Below are 16,374 nucleotides of genomic sequence, written 5' to 3' on the forward strand. Positions count from 1 at the left end.
AGAGGAGAGGGGAAGAGGGGAGAGGAGAGGGGAGGAGGGGAGAGGAGGGGAGAGGAGAGTGGAGGAGAGGAGGGGAGAGGAGAGGGAGGAGGGGAGAGGAGAGGGGAGGAGGGAAGAGGAGAGGGGAGGAGAGAAGGGGAGAGGGGAGGAGAGGAGAGGAGAGGGGAGGAGAGGAGAGGAGGGGGAGGAGAGGAGAGGAGAGGGGAGGAGGGGAGAGAAGGGGAGAGGGAGAGGAGAGAAGGGAGAGGAGAGGAGGGGAGAGGAGGGAGAGGAGAGGAGAGGGGAGAGGGGAGGAGAGAAGGGGAGAGGAGAGGAGAGATGGGGAGAGGAGAGGAGGGGAGAGGAGAGGAGAGGAGAGGGGAGAGGGGAGGAGAGAAGGGGAGAGGAGAGGGGAGGAGAGGGGAGAGGGGAGGAGAGAAGGGGAGAGGAGAGGAGAGGAGAGGGGAGGAGAGGGGAGAGGGGAGGAGAGGGGAGAGGAAAGGGGAGGAGGGGAGAGGAAAGGGGAGGAGGGGAGGGGAGAGAAGAGGAGAGGAGAGGAGAGAGGGAGGAGGGGAGAGGAAAGGGGAGGAGAGGGGAGGAGGGGAGAGAAGGGGAGAGGAGAGGAGATGAGAGGAGAGGGGAGGAGGGGAGAGGGGAGAGGGGGCGAGGGGGGGAGAGGGGAGGAGAGGGGAGGAGGGGAGAGGAGGGGAGAGAAGGGAAGGAGTGGGGAAGGGAAAGGAGAGGAGAGGGGAGGAAGAGGCGGGAAGGGAAGGAGAATGGAGGGAAGGGGAGCAGGGGAGGGAAGGAGAGGGGAGGAGAGGAGAGAGAAGAGGGGAGGAGTGGCATCTCTCCTTATAAACATCTACCCCCAAAGCCTTATAAACATTATCACAAGGTGAAAGTCATTCAAATGGAAAGGGTTCTGCCAAGACAGGCAGTAAACAGCGTTCATCAGTAACTGTTCCTGAGACCCTAACATTTCTTAAACAAAAGCGACAGGGAGACTCTAAGCCACTAGATTCCCCCCACCCCGCCTTTCACCGACACGAATTCTCACCCAGGAATTCTGCCCACCACGGTGAAACCTGGTGAGTCTCATGCCCATCGCCCGCCTTTGGCCAAATCCCGAGGCACCGATGCAGACTTTACAAAAGGAAATGTGAACAGAGATGCGGTATGTGCTTCTTTGATTTCAGATGTAGTGTAATGTGCACACACACACACACACACACACTCAGTAGTATCAGAAACCCTTGATAACTCCTTCAACAAAACTGGTTTCTTTTTAGGGGTGTCTGGTGGCTGGGTCGGTTAAGCCTCTGACTCTTGAATTTGGCTCATGTCTCATGATTCTTGGGAATCAAGCCTCAATTCCTGCTTGGGATTCTCTCTCCTTCTCTCTCTGCCTCTCTCTCTCAAAAATAAATAAACAAATAAATAAATAAACATTTTTTAAAAAACTCATTTCCTTTTAAGCTTATTTATCTTTAAGACTTAAAAGTGTTGGGGCGCCTGGGTGGCTCAGTTGGTTGAGCATCCGACTTCAGCTCAGGTGACAGTCTTGCAGTTCGTGAGTTCGAGCCCGCGTCGGGCTCTGTGCCGACAGCTCAGAGCCTGGAGCCTGCTTCAGATTCTGTATCTCTCTCTCTCCACCCCCCCCCCCCCTGCTCATGCTCTGCCTCTCTGTGTCTCTCAAAATAAATAAATGTTAAAAAAAAATATTTTTTAAAGACGTAAAAGCGTTGGGGCGCTTGGGTGGCTCAGTCAGTTAAGTTTCAGCCCAGGTCACGACCTCGCAGTTCGTGAGTTCAAGCCCTGCATGGGGCTCCCTGCCGACAGCACAGAGCCTGCTTGGGGTTCTTTGTCTCCCCCTCTCTCTTCCCCTCCATTGTTTGCTCTCTCTGTCTCTCAAAATAAATAAACATTTAAAAAATGATAAAGAAGTCTTAAAAGTGTTATTTTTAGAAAAAGTGTGTATTTTTCACCAAGCTGACAAAGGAGTCACACACACACACACACACACACACACACACACACACACACACACACCAAGCGTTCATGGTTAAGAACCCCTGATGGCCGAACTACCTCAAGGTGGAGAGCAGTTAGTCCGCGACATTGACCTCGTGGGTCCAGCAAACGTTATGGCCCCGCTGTCTGCCGCGTCTAAGGCGGATGTGGTCGGGACAATGAACAGCACCTACCCAACTATCTCGTTCAAGCTTTTCTGCTCTCCTTCCCTCCCTTGGGAAGTCCTGCCCTTACCGTCAGTCCACCAGGAAAATTAATGACATTTCCTTCCACCTGCAGCTCTTGCTTGGCTCTGGTCGTATCCTCCCAGGTCAAGGACATCTTCCCGGTCGCCCCTCCGTGGACACACTTTGGTGGAACCTGAGACCACATCAACGTGACCTCCTGGAGGCCAAAGCTGTGCCCACAGCAAATGACTAAGAGCAACACTGGAGTTTCCATCATCCAGGAACCGAACAACTATCTGTGCCCCGGGGAGATGGGGCTGATCTCTGGATAACTTCCAGAGAGATTCCACCAACCACATGGTCTTTCTCTGTCTGAACCAAGGCAATTAAAAGTCAACCCTACAACTTGAAAATAAAGGACTGTTAAATTGGATGCTGTGTACCCAGGGCGGGGCGGGGAGGGGTGTCTCTTCTATGAAGCCATGAGAAAGAATCCCAGGGATAAACAGAAGTGATGAGAGACATGCACGACCAGGAGTGATTCCGGATCCCTGTCCTCTTAACCTCATGCTCCATTTCTCAGAGAAAATATCAGGAGAGGCTCAACGTTATATAAGCTCCAGAGTGTTTCGCATCAAATGGCAAAGTCCTGAAACTCTAAAAGGGTGGGTCTATCTCTTGCCTGTACAGGGAGCCTGTCCACCGTCCCTTTTGAATCTGGAACTCCGTCTTGTTCTTCTTAAATATATGTGTGGGAAGATTTCTTTCTCCCAGTCACCTCCTCCTCTATACAGAAGGATATAAAAAGGTTGGTCTTTTTTTTCACTACAGTAATCAGATGTCACAGATTTTCTGCAATTAATGCTTTCCTTGGCTATTTTCAGACCTCCTATTAAGAGCTATTCTTTTACCGTGGCCTATTCCCCCGAACCCAATTAAGCCCAATTAAATCCTCTGCCATGACTGTTCTATTTCCCCCATGTTTAATTATCTCTTAACAAGTCTGTGAGTGCATGTTTTCAATTGGCCACCCCAGACAGTGTCACTCAAAGGATGTGGGACACACGTCTATAAAATCCGGATGTGAAATCATCACCTGGCAAACTCCCCCAAGTGGAAACGTCCCAACGCGGAAGGTTCTGTGTTAAGACGTCCTACCGCAACTTCAAATATTAGAGCACCGTGGGCTGACTGCAACACAGAGATCTTAAAACAACAAATAGGAAACAATTTCCCTCTATTAAGTATGTCCTTCGAGTTAACTAGGTCATTAGAGAACATATTGAATTTAGGGTAGCCCAGATAAATGGCTTCAATACGTATCAACAAACAAGCTTCACTTCTATGGGTGTGTGCACATGTGTGTGAGAGGGTAGCTGCTCCCCTCTTGACTAGATTAAAATTACAAGCCTCAGTCCCAATAAGGGCATTTTTGGTGTTTCATTTTGATGTTTATTTTTGAGAGAGACAGAACACAAGCAGACAGAGCTGTCAGCACCGAGCCCGATGCGGGGCTCGAACCCACGAACCGCGAGATCAAGATCTAAGCACAAGTCGGACGCTTAACCGACTGAGCCACTCTGGTGCCCGTGTGTTTCACTTTAGTTCACAAATGAAGAGCTTATAGAAATACACTAAAGAACATTAAGAATGCATTAGCTATAAGGATACTCTAAAAGAGAAAAACTGGGGAGCCTACACTCAGAAAAGGTCAAAGGAAAATCGGAAGAGGAACGATAGAGACCTAGCTCACCATCAGAGGAGACCTCTGTGGAAATACTCTGGTTTTCCAGATCATAGAACGGGGACCTCCAAGCAGCACAGACCACAGGCATCTTCAGCAGAGACAGGGAACAAATGAGCAAGTTTGTTCCATCAATAATTAGAGAAACAGACTCAACACTAAGATCATGTCACCGGGCCAGACCTAAATGCCAGCACTGTATGGTTTAATGAGTTAGCTTCTCCTAGGATAAAAGGGACTCAAACATAAATGCTTCTGGAAGCCACCGGCTTCTTGTTGGATAACAGACCTACAGGTGGAGGATACGCTGAAGGAAGGCAGCCCTTGCTGGCTGGAAAAAACAGGAAAACGGTGCTGTTGATAATCGCCAGCGCTCGTAGGCAGGAACTCAGTCCTTCCCACCATAGCAGCTGGGGAAAGAGCAGGTCATAATGAAAGAAATTTTGCTTCAATACCAGCATCCTTGACCACTGAACAAATTTCTGGTGCCGGTAATGATGTCCCTGGCCCTTGAGTAAAAGGGCCTCATGGAATGAGACCAGCGGAACGCACAAATGCCACTTGGGATGCCCACCAGGGAAATGCAAACTGAGAAAATTGTATTTAATTCAACCTCATGTGCGGTCACAGAAACAGGAGGAAGTGGAACAATGACATCGGAACGGTGCCATTGACTGTGCACAACGGGCTTTCCGTAGGATAGGCAAAGCCCTCCAAAACAAGAACATTCTGTGACTTCAGAAAAAAGAAGGAAAAAAAAACCTCAAACAACCAGAAAATAGAAAGCTTTTGAGAGAAAACATTAGGTCATTTTTAAGTGATTACAGGCTTTCTCTTAAGAACACATCACATAATAGAGGGGGGAAAAACAAGAGTGCTGAAATTTGCTCAGTCTGGAGCCTTGGTTTTTAAGGGAAGGCACTGTGTCCAGGCGAAGGGAATAATGGGTGGCATTTTAAGTTAAAGCAATAACCTGTTCTACTCTAGATCCGTGCTTCTCAATTTCTACTGTGATAGAGAATCCTTGGGGAACCCTGAAAAATCCCACTGTGCAGACAGCACTCAGGACCAAGTCAGCCAGACTCTCTGGGGTCAGCTCTTAAGTTCTCCAGGTGATGTGCGGGGTCAGCCACATTTGCAGAATGGCTCTTCTGATGGGGATCTTCACACACACGTGCCATGCAATTTGGGCCCTATTTTATTTGTTTCTTTTGGAAGCACTGTTTCAACAGACACTCGCATGAAGTCATAAAAGCCAAAGTATAAGCACCAGTAACACCCAACAGCAAATCCCTGCCCCAAGATACATGCCCACCATGACCAAATCTACCTCGGGAGATACTTCCAGATCCCTGCCCTTTTCTTCTCCAAATAGGTTCCACTGTAGTTCTAAATAATACTTTTATGCTGCTATTTCTTCATATATTATTTCTGGATATTATCTACAATTTTTCTATGAGCAACCGCCAGTACCTGATTTCCATCTTTGCGCCCCACATCCCCAAATCCTTACAACGCTATTTAGGGTATGTCACTCTTTAGTATTAACATTGTCGTAACCAGGCGATTCACGGTCACTCGGAACCCAGCTTATAAAATTTCCCTCCTTGAATAACCTGTTCCATGTGGGTGACCGGTTATTCAGTAACGGCTTCAGGTTTTCATTTTCATCCTTTCTCTAGATCTGTTGTTCGATTTTTCTAACCGCTCCCACAAAACCGTAGCCCCTCCCAAGTACTATTTGCACAGGGTCAAATGCCTATTTCCTGTTGTTTATTTTTTTTTCCCTCCATGTCTCTCTCTGTCTAGGATCCTTCTTGTCCCAATCTGCTCCCTGCACTCATCTGGGACCCAATTCCTTCCGCCATCTTCCACTGAGTCCATGGTTTCTTGGAAACCAAGTCTTTCCATTTTATTTACTCTGCCATTTGAAGGAAGACACAATCACACAGCTTTCTGAGAAAGAGTGCACGAAAGGCCAATCTTTTGAGACCCTGCGTGAGTGCAAGTTTACTGTGACTTCACATTGACAATTTGGTTCAGGATAGAGCTCCATGTTGTCAACCGGTTTTTCTTACTATTGTGAATCTTTTCCTCTGTCTCAGAACCTTTGGTAAAGACTTTGAAGGGTCCCGGGGCATTCTAACTCTTGATTATTTACGTTGTTCTCTCTTTTTATACGCTCCACCAATGCTGTGAGGATCCCAAGCTCTCAGCATCTTGTCTATGTGGCTACTGTCCTGAAATCCCACGACAATGTGCTGGGGAGTGAGGTTCATTCTACTCATGGGCTGGGCGTCTGCTGCACCACAAAAGTCTGGAAGCATAAGTCTTTCAATGCTGGGGGAAAACTAATTACTTATAAGTCATTTCTACCTCTTTCTGCAATCACTGCGTGTATGATAAATTCCCAGACTGAGTTTTAATTAATTCTTTTTAATTTCCTTTCCCATCGCTCTCTCCTTAGATTTTACCAACAACAAATATCTTCATATTTATTTTCCAATCCAATTCTTTACAACAAAGCTATTATATTACTTTTTCATGGGATTCTCATTTCGTTCGTTCGTTTGTTTGTTTGCTTTAAGGATCAATAGTTTGGCTTCTCCCGCACAAGTTATAGATTAGAGATTTTTTGAGTGTGTGTTTTCTATTTGATGCTTTGTGCACTCCCTCCAGATAACTTTTTTCTATTGGCTATCCTTAGACTCTCTTATGAAGGGTTTCACTAGAATATGTAGGCTGGTAGAGTATCTTTTCTCATTTGAGAATAAGCTCCAAATGGGGGTTTTCAGCAGGTGGACCTCTGTACAATGAAAAAGCAATTTACTCAAATGGTCTTCAAATGCCATTTATGGGATTCTTTCCATGGCCCATTCAGTTCTCAAAAAAAAAAAAAAAAAGAATCTTCCAATATCGGTTTGTATAAAGGCTTTCACCCAGGGGACGTAGGGGAGAGAAAAGGCTGTGTAGCCAGTGGTAAGCGAAATGTATGTAATTCCTAGTTTTCAGTCTGGGTCCTCAGTCCTTACTCCACTATACGTGAAGTGCCTGGTGTTTATTGTCTGGGTTGAATTCCTCCAGAATAAATTTCCTCTGTTTCCTGAGGAGGAGCGTAAAAGACAGTGCTTTGCTACACGGGATGGAATCCTGTGGTCGTAGAGAACTTCACCTGAGCATAGAGTCTGGAAGACGTAACAAGATCATTGGGTGTGTTCAGTCCAACCCGGTTAGAGAGTAACGTGGGATTGTCCACCACCACGGAAATGACTTGTCTCACTCTGACAAAAACAGCCCTGCAGGTAATACAAGGACCTGCATTAGACCATAAACTAGAGGGGTATCTGGGTGGCTCAGTGGGTTAAGCATCTGCCTCTTCATTTCAGCTCAGGTCACTATCTCATGGTTCAGGGGTTCGAGCTCCATGTTGAGATTCTCTCTCCTTCTCTCTGCTCCTCCCCCTGTTCTCTCTCTCTCGCTCTCAAAATAAATAAACTTGCAAAAATTTTTTTAAAAAAGTAAACTAGCAAGGGAAATGGTTTGATAGCATCAGATTACGTGCTTTATATACATACCCCCATGAAGTATGGAGGACACTCTCTATGGAAGGCAATTTGTTTACATCAAAGTAAGCACTTTCCAAAGTGAGACACAGCTTGACTCAATATATTTCGTGGAGTATCTCATTCTTCCTATACATCATGTCACCAAGTACTTTTGCTTTTCTTGTTTATCTGGCACAGATGCATCTAATACAGTTAGATTAAAGCAATTTTTAAAAAACTAAGAAACAGGGCTAAAAGCGAAAACTTCCACGGAAAAATAAGATGGACCCAGGAGTGAGGGTGAGTATACGGAAGGCACAACAAAATATATTTGCCAACAATGAGTTCTAAACTGTCCTCACTTGGGGCACCTGGGTGGCTCAGTCTGGTAAGCGTCTGACTCTTGATTTCAGCTCAGGTCACAATCTCCTGGTTCGTGAGTTTGACCCCACATCAGGCTCTGCACTGACAGTGTGGAGCCTCCTTGGGATTCGGTCTCCCTCTCTGTCCCTCCCCACTCGTGCTCTGCCTCTCTCTCTCTCTTTTAAAATAAATAAACATTTAAAAAACTATAAAATATGGCCGCTTCCTTCCATCTATGTCATCCAGTCAGCTCAAGAGAGTGAGCCGTGTCCTGTCCATCATGTGGCTAAAGGGCTCCCGGTGACCTCTAGTGTTTCCACTCAGGCTGAGATCTCCCGTCTAAGCCTGGGTAAGAGCCTCATGTACACCTTTAGAGAACACTACATCCAATGAACCTGACCACAGGTCTGGCAACAAGCGCGAACTAAAGTCAATGAATATGCTACATGCTACGTGGCAGGAAGCGGACCCCAAAATGCAACGCGGGCAAAAGTGCAGACCTCGCTAGCACCGTCGCTGGCATTTCCACACACGCCATCGTCTCATTGAGGCAGGCAGAGGCAAAACTAACGTCAACGCTGGGTGAGAAAACGGCGTATATACCCAACCGGTTATACTGCTTATCCCCCTCGGGGTAAGAAACACAAAGATGACTCTGAAAAGTGGAGAAAAGAAACTATTAAATGTAGCTGCCTATCAACACAGAAGAATGCATTACGGCTGTTCGGCAAAAATGCGAGACAGCGCATTTGTTCAGAATTACAGACATCCTCTTGCCCTTTGGTCTTTTATACCAAAGGTATCAGCAATCTATGACAATTTCCAGACCCTCGAATTTGCAAATGAAGACTCCATGGTTTATCGGAATGGCACTGGGGGATTAACTTTCCAATTTTAGGATTACAGATACAGAAAATTAAATCCCATACGTTTTCCCCGGAAGAGAAGCTTATGCAGGGTAAGGCTGCAAAGACGCGGAAAACATTTACGTTTAGGGAGAAGAAAGGAGACAAGGGAGCAGAGGTAATTTTCTGTGACATCAGTGATGTATCACGTTTGTCTAGTCCTTTAAGCTTGCGATGGTAGACTTTCGCTACTCGGACACGTGTGATCGTGAACGTAGACATCAGAGAGTTTGGGTGGCCTGCTATCCTATCCTCAGCCACAGAACCCATGTCAGCGGGCTGGTCTGCACTCCCACACGCCTCCTCTTATTTGCTTGTTTTCCATGCTAGAAATGCTACGCTAAAAATAGGTCTGATTAATCCCTTTGGCAAACACACTGTCACTGCCTTCGGAAGAACAATTTTTCTAAGTGCATTCTCATTCTCAATGCACATAACCGTTTCAGAAGTCAAGAAAAGAAGTAGCTTCTTCCCTGTGACAGAACATGACAGATCATCTATATTCCAGCAATCACACTCCTGGGTATTTACCCAAAGGAGCTGAATACTTCCGTCCAGACAAAAACCCACATGTGGATGTTTCCAGCAGCTTTATTCGTAGTTGCCAGAAGTTGGAAGCAAGCAAGATGTCCTTAACTAGGTGAATGGATAAAGTGTGGGCCATGCAGACAATGGAATAGTACCCAGGGCTCACAAGAAGTGAGCAATCAAGCTAGGACAAGATTGGGGAGAATCTTAAATGCACATTATTAAGTGCAGGAAGTCCACCTGAAAAGGCTGTATGATTCCAGCTCGATGACATTCCGCACAGGGCGAAACCATGGAGACAGTAAACAGATCACTGGTTGTCATGGGGTTGAGGTGGGTGAGGGAGGGATGGATAGGCAGAGCAGAGAGTAAATTTAGGGCAATGAAATTACTCTGTATGATATTGTAATGGGGGATACATGTCATTATACATTTGTGCACAACATAGAATGTACAACCCCAAGAGGGAACCCTTATATAAACCGTGGAGTTAGAGTGATAATGATGTGTCAATGGTAGGTTCATCCTTGGTTAAAATATATATGTAAATATATAGCTGTATTTACATATAGGTATTTACATATATATTTACATACACACACACACACACACACACACACACACACTGGTTGGGGTGTGGATAATGGGGGAGGCTATGCATGTGCAGGAGCAGGACGTATGTGGGAAATTTCTCTACCTTCTGCTCGGTTTTGCTGTGGACCTAAATCCATTCTAAACATATAAAGTCTTAATTTTAAAACACTATCATTTAGGGGCACCTGGCTGGCTCAGTCGGTACAACGTGTGACTCTTGATCTCAGGGTTGTGAATTTGAGCCCCATGTTGGATGTAGAGATTACTTAAAACTAAAATCTTTAGGGGCACATGGGTGCCTCAGTCAGTTGAGCGTCTGACTCTTGATTTCTGCTCAGGTCATGATCTCACAGTTCTCACATACAGCCCTGCACTGAGCTCAACACTGAGAGCACGGAGTCTGCTTGGGATTCTCTCTCTCCCTCTCTCTCTGATGCTCCCCCGCTCACGCTCTGTCTCTGTCTCTCTCTCTCTCTCTTTCAAAATAAATAAACTTTAAAATTAAAATCTCAAAAATATAAGTAAACACAAAAAATTTTAAAAATTATCTAATTACCAAAACTTTTTTACATAAACAAGTATTTCTGTCGCCCAGCCACATGCCAACATAGTTCCAGTCGGAAGACCTGGTCTTCTCATTTGCCCCACACAAGGATCCCGTGAGAGGGACACCACTGGGCCCATTTTACAGAGAAGAAAATGGCCCAAGCAGTTAACCCCTGTCCAAGAAGACAGAAGTGGTGCCAGGATTCACGTCATTTGTTTCCTTCTAAATTCTGTGCTCTTCACCACTAGGATATAAAATATTTCCAGTGTTACGGCATTCTGTGCAGTAGAGCTGAAACAATTCAATAATATAACCCCTCGGTGTTAATTGAGCTTTAAATTTTCTGGTGCCTCTTAGCACTCTTATGTTAAAGGATATTTGGCAGCATTAACATAAAGAGGTTGCTGACTTCAAATCAATCCCTCTGTAATTTAATTGAGTTCTTAAAATACATCAGCAAAATTGAGTATCTAAAATAAAAGCCACAATCGGCAAAACAACAAGGATTACTTGAGAAAGTTTTCCATTCATGTTGTGGAAATACTATTTACAAGTTGATGTTAAGCAATTAACGCATGTCTTAAGCTGCGATCAAAGAGCTTGCAAAGGAGAAACGAGGGGCTTCCTGACAAATCGTGGGCATTCCCATGGCCTCCATTTTCTGAGTCTGGATAATCATTAGATGTCTTTTTCTCCTGACAATTCAAGGGAAATATCTGTGTCATCTAGGAAGAGAAGAGCACCCTTTAAATTCGGATTTTTAGAAAGTTGGTGCCTCGTCTTTGCACACGCGCACAAAAATCTATGACACCAAAACTGTTCAGTCAGGCTTCATATTTTGGTTCAATATGGTTTCACTGTCCACGTTAATTGCACTCTGTTCCCAACCCTCCATGGCTAACTCATGGCCTTGTACCTGCTCATTCATATAGAAGGTCAAAAGGCAACTACCGATTGACTTTGGGTTCACAAGGATCTGAGCTCAAGCCCAGTGCAAAGACAACCATGCCCTCCAGGCGTCACTCTGTGGCTCTACATTCCCATGTCTCCACCACAGACCCACCCTACGACATTGGTGAAGGCCTTTAACCTTCCGAGTTCAGTTTCCTCACCTGTGAAGATCATAATTGTGCGGTAGGTGGAGTTAACGGACCCCAAAGATGCCCGTGCGTTAATCCGCAGAACCTATGACTATGTTACATTATATGGAAAATAGGAATAAGGACTGCAGATAGGATTATGGTGGCTAGTCAGCTGTCCTTGAGATGGGGAGACGATCCCGGATTATCCAGGTGGGCCCAATGGAATGACAAGGGTCTTTATAAGTGAATGAGGGACACAGAAGAGAGGGAACCGGGGAGATGGTAGCATGAGCAGGACTCAAGCCAGTGACTTTGAAGATAGAGGAAGAGGGCAAGGAGCCAAGTAATATGGCAACCCCTGGCAGATGTGGCCAAGAAACAGGCTGTTCCCTAGAACCTGGGGAGAAACGCAGCCGGCCGCCATGTTGATGTTACGGCCAACAGACTCACTTTGGACTTCTGAACCCCAGAACTGTCAGATAATAAATGTGTGTTGTCTTAAGCCAGTGGGTTTGCAGTCATTTGTTCCAGCAGGCGTAAGAAACTGATATGAATGTAAGTACTGGCTACGGTGGTTGAGATGATGGAGTTCATATATAAAAAGCACTTGGAACAGGTCCTAGCACAGAGGAAAACGCTATCTAATTGTCAGCCCACGCTTTGGTTGACAACCCAAAGAGATAAGGCTGGATTCAGGAGGTAGAAGGCTAGGGTGATACAGTGAAAAGAGAAATAATGGTATTTGGGGGCACACAATTCCCCTTACTTCTGTTATACGTTGGAATAATACCCTGTTCCCATCTATCGTTGTTTGATTCCACAAGCATTATAATATATCTTGACATATGTTTATTTCCCATATAGGATGTCTAGATGTACTTATAATTTGAATCAATTGCCAAATAACAGCAGACTGCTCATGCAGAATCATGTCCTTGGAACATGAAAAACTGCTCACACACCGAAGCAGCTCGGGACATTTTTAAAGAACACCAGGAGGCATCTAGAAAGTTCAGACACATGACACTTAGTGGGACAGTGATGGAGGCAACTCAGATAGCATCAGGAAGTTGGCCAGGGGTTAGCGCTCTCCTTATGTGTCTCGAATATTCCATGACCAACTGAGATAACATGCAGACTCTATGACCTACTTTAGCACAATCAAGTGCTATCACGTTCATGCACCACCTTCTGATACTTGAGTAAAGATCACAATGCACTTTGCTGTAAAGAGAAGTGTATCCCTGCCTGGGTTCCTATATGGATTCTGTCACTCTATACTCTTTCCGGGAAGGCACATCTCCTGTGAGCCTTGTGCACACGACGGACAAGACAACCACTGAAAAAGAGCCTACGGTCATGTTTCTGGCAACCATCCCACTTGCTCAGACCTGAGTTTCTATCCGTGGAAGACAGACAAGAGATATCTGCCCAACTGTTGGCAGAATCAAACACATATACGCATATGAAAGCAAGGTTGAAAACCACAGAACAACAAATGCATCCATAATGATGCCAGTGGGCACTATTTCATTCGTTTGCCATCAAGTATTGCAATGTAATGAGAGCCACGATCTTAACCACCAGGCAAATCACTCAACATCACGTGTACAGTCCAAAACAGCGTGAGAACTAGGTCTCCCTTCGCTGGCTTCTTCTAAAAATGAGTAAAATATAGAAACTCTAAGCGTATATTTATCTTGTCGGTCAGGTGTGTGTGCTGAGATAGTTCACATAACCCAGGGAAAATAGAGGAAAGCTGAATTACAGGGCGCTGGCAGAAATGAACATCAACTCCAGCTGTTGAAGGACTGAAGTAAGGAAGCTCCCATACTAATAAAAACTAAAAAAAAAAAAAAAAAAAAAAAAAAAAAAAGAAACCTAGTAAGAAGTAAAAACCAGCCAACCACTGGGAATGGCATGGAAAATAAGGCATGTTTCAGTCACAACTTATAAGACATTAATATACTCCAGACACAGTGATAAGGCTTGGGGCAATGTCATCTCTGCAGCAAGATCATTCCAGCCTAAACGTCAACCACCTCCCTGAGTCTCAAGGGCTTTGGAGAAGTCATTTTTCTGGACAAAGAAATTTCAGTAGGTTAACATTTGGAGTCCTGCTACTCTGGTGATTTTTATGGCATTCCTAAGAGGGAGAAACCCAGATGTCTGAATTCCCCAAGGTGCATGTGGGCCCCCTGGTCAGTAACTGAGCGTTCACAGACTGTGATGCCCTCATTTGCTCAGTGTTTTGTTCACACCATATGAGGGAGCAGTCACCGAGTTCAGCATCTCAGTACTGACTCCAGGCCACCTGAAACCCGACCTCTCGGGTCCATCAGGTGGAGACAGCAGGGGGACCAAACAGCAATTCCAAATCACAGGGACACCATCCAAGTTCAGGTGGAAGCCATGTGCAAAACCAAGATGGAGAAGGAGGTAGCCTTTTCTTAGCTTACAAGGCTGAGGAGTGGGGTCCGTCTCTTCCTTGCTAAGGACATCTCCTTATGACTCCCTGTCATCTACTAGTTATCTCACTTTTCAGAGCTCACAGGACATGATAAAAATAAATTAACATCCCATCACCAAGATCCCTTGGTTTTTAGTAAATTCACCTCCTTTGGTGTCTGAAAAGTGCTTGTGCAGCTTTAGGAAGGGAGTTCAATTTGCAAAGGCTCCAACACAAGAAACCCACAGAGAACAGCAGCGGTAAGTGCATTTCCACGTGGGCGAGCGCTCGACTAAACCTTACTTCATGAAACGACACCGAAATACCAATTAACATGAAAGACGTCCCATGTAATGCTGGATATGTCCACTTCTTGGAGATCATGAACACTAAACGCACTTTTTTGCTGTTTATAACATAGAAAGTAGCAGCAGAAACTGTATTAAGGAAAAAAAAACCTCAACTATGATTTCCCTCAAAAAAAAAAAAAGAAAAGAAAGAAAAACAAAAAAACCAGAGAGAGATCAGAGTTGTTGTAAACTTCAGGTAAGCAGTTCTCTACATGACCTTCAGAAGGTCTAAACTGCTGACAGCAATTTTTTTTTTTTGTAATCTTCACTTTCATTTCTTGATGTTATTTTGAAAGCATTATTCTTTAGGATTTTCCCTAAGAGCAGAGCCGCCCTGGCCTACATTTTTCTTGACGTGCAATGCATGTAAAGCATTCCTGGGGATAACATTACTGCACTACAAGGCACCAATATTTCGCTGGTCTCCCTCTAAGCGACAGGGATGGTAACTCTCTGTGCTTCGGGGAGAACTTAATTCTCACCTTGCTTGGTGCATCCACCGTTCTCCAGAACGTTAGGAAGGGGCTGTGTGGAACCAGGAGAGTCTAGGTCATTTGCAACATTTGCCGTCTTTTGATGACTGTGCGTGAATGTCAATGAATTTTAGCAGACGCTACAGAGAACGCTCAAGTTTAATGGGTGTTTAAGTAATCGATCACAATACACCCAACACAGACATGCGCGTGGTACGAAACGAATACGAATACATTTATGAGAGCGGGACAAAGTAGGGAGACCATAGCTAAACACCATCGTCACTGCTTCTGCATTAATTCAATAGGTTCAATAATTAAATATTAATTCAATTAATTCAATAAATCATTTTTGACCCTGTGGGGGCACTGTGTCAGACAGGGTGGCGGTTACCACGTTACAAAATATTTTCTATACCAGAGGGATTTTTCAGAGTAGTTGGGAAGTCAGACATTTAAGTAACCTAGACAAGAGAACGCAGTTGATGGAAGTGACCTCTTCAATAAGTGATAATCACAGAGGAGAAAGACGTCCCTGAGAAATGACACTTGGGTGACATGACACAAAATGGGATTTTTTCAGGAACTCAGATCCAGGGAGGAAGGTCTGCTAAGGGAGGGGAAGAAGGCAGCACATCAAGACACATGAGGGTCTGAGTCAATACTGCTGGTTCTGGAAGGTTCCAAATGGTTTGACATGTCTCAGACAGAGCACGTGGAGGGTTGTGAGAGATGGGGTGCCATAGGGGGACAGGGGCAGGTTACCAGAAGCCATACTAGCAGCCCCAGTCTTTGTTCACACAAGAGAGGGTCCTCCCTCCCTCAAGTACAAAGGGTAGGATTCCAGAAGGAGACAGAGTGAAGAAGGAAGGGGCGTGGGTATCAAGATAAGGGAGGAGGGCTCTGGTGGACAGACTCAGAAGCAGCCTCGGGAAGGACGAGGAGACACAAGAGCTTGGCAAAGATGAGAAGAACATCCCAAACAAGGAGACAGATGTCCTGGAGGTCATGGACGATGACAGCTGGAATGCACCTACAGGTGCTCACAAGTTCATGACCTACTAAGTGTAGAAGGCTGAATAATGACCCCCCGGAGTCATCTACTTCCAAATCCCCAGAATCTCTGATCCTAGAGCAATGGGGTACTGACCACTGTACAATCAGAAATCCACACCTACTTATGATTCCCCAAAAACTTAGCTAGTAATAGCCTTCTGTTGATGGGAAGCCTTACTAACAACATAAAGTCAATAACACATTTTGTATGTCGTATGTGTTATATACTGTATTTGTACAACAAAGTAAGCTGAAGAAAAGAACAAGTTCTTTTTTTCTTTAATGTTTATTTTTGAGAGAGAGAGGGTCGGAGAGAGAGAGGGACAAAGGATCCAAAGTGGGTTCTGTGCTGACAGCAGAGAGCCCAATATGGGACTGGAACTCAGGAACTGTGAGATCATGACCTGAGCCAAAGTCGGAGGCTTAACCAAATGAGCCACCCAGGCACCCCAGAAAAAAAAAAGTTCTTAAGAAATTCACAAGGAAGAGAAAATACATTTGCAAGACTGTAGTGATAAAGAAAGAAATTCATGTACGAACGGACCCGGGGAGTTCCGACCC

The 16,374-nt window shown here is 45.1% G+C and overlaps 1 protein-coding gene across 2 annotated transcripts in view; it reads right to left on the minus strand.

Moving 5' to 3' along the window:
• NLGN4X (neuroligin 4 X-linked) overlaps positions 1 to 16,374 on the minus strand; it is a 319,875-nt gene that overhangs the window by 256,608 nt on the left and 46,893 nt on the right. The gene's annotated exons all lie outside the window — the stretch shown is intronic.

Source organism: Prionailurus viverrinus, chromosome X (assembly GCF_022837055.1).
Source record: "Prionailurus viverrinus isolate Anna chromosome X, UM_Priviv_1.0, whole genome shotgun sequence".
In the NCBI taxonomy this organism is placed as follows: Eukaryota; Metazoa; Chordata; class Mammalia; order Carnivora; family Felidae; genus Prionailurus; species Prionailurus viverrinus.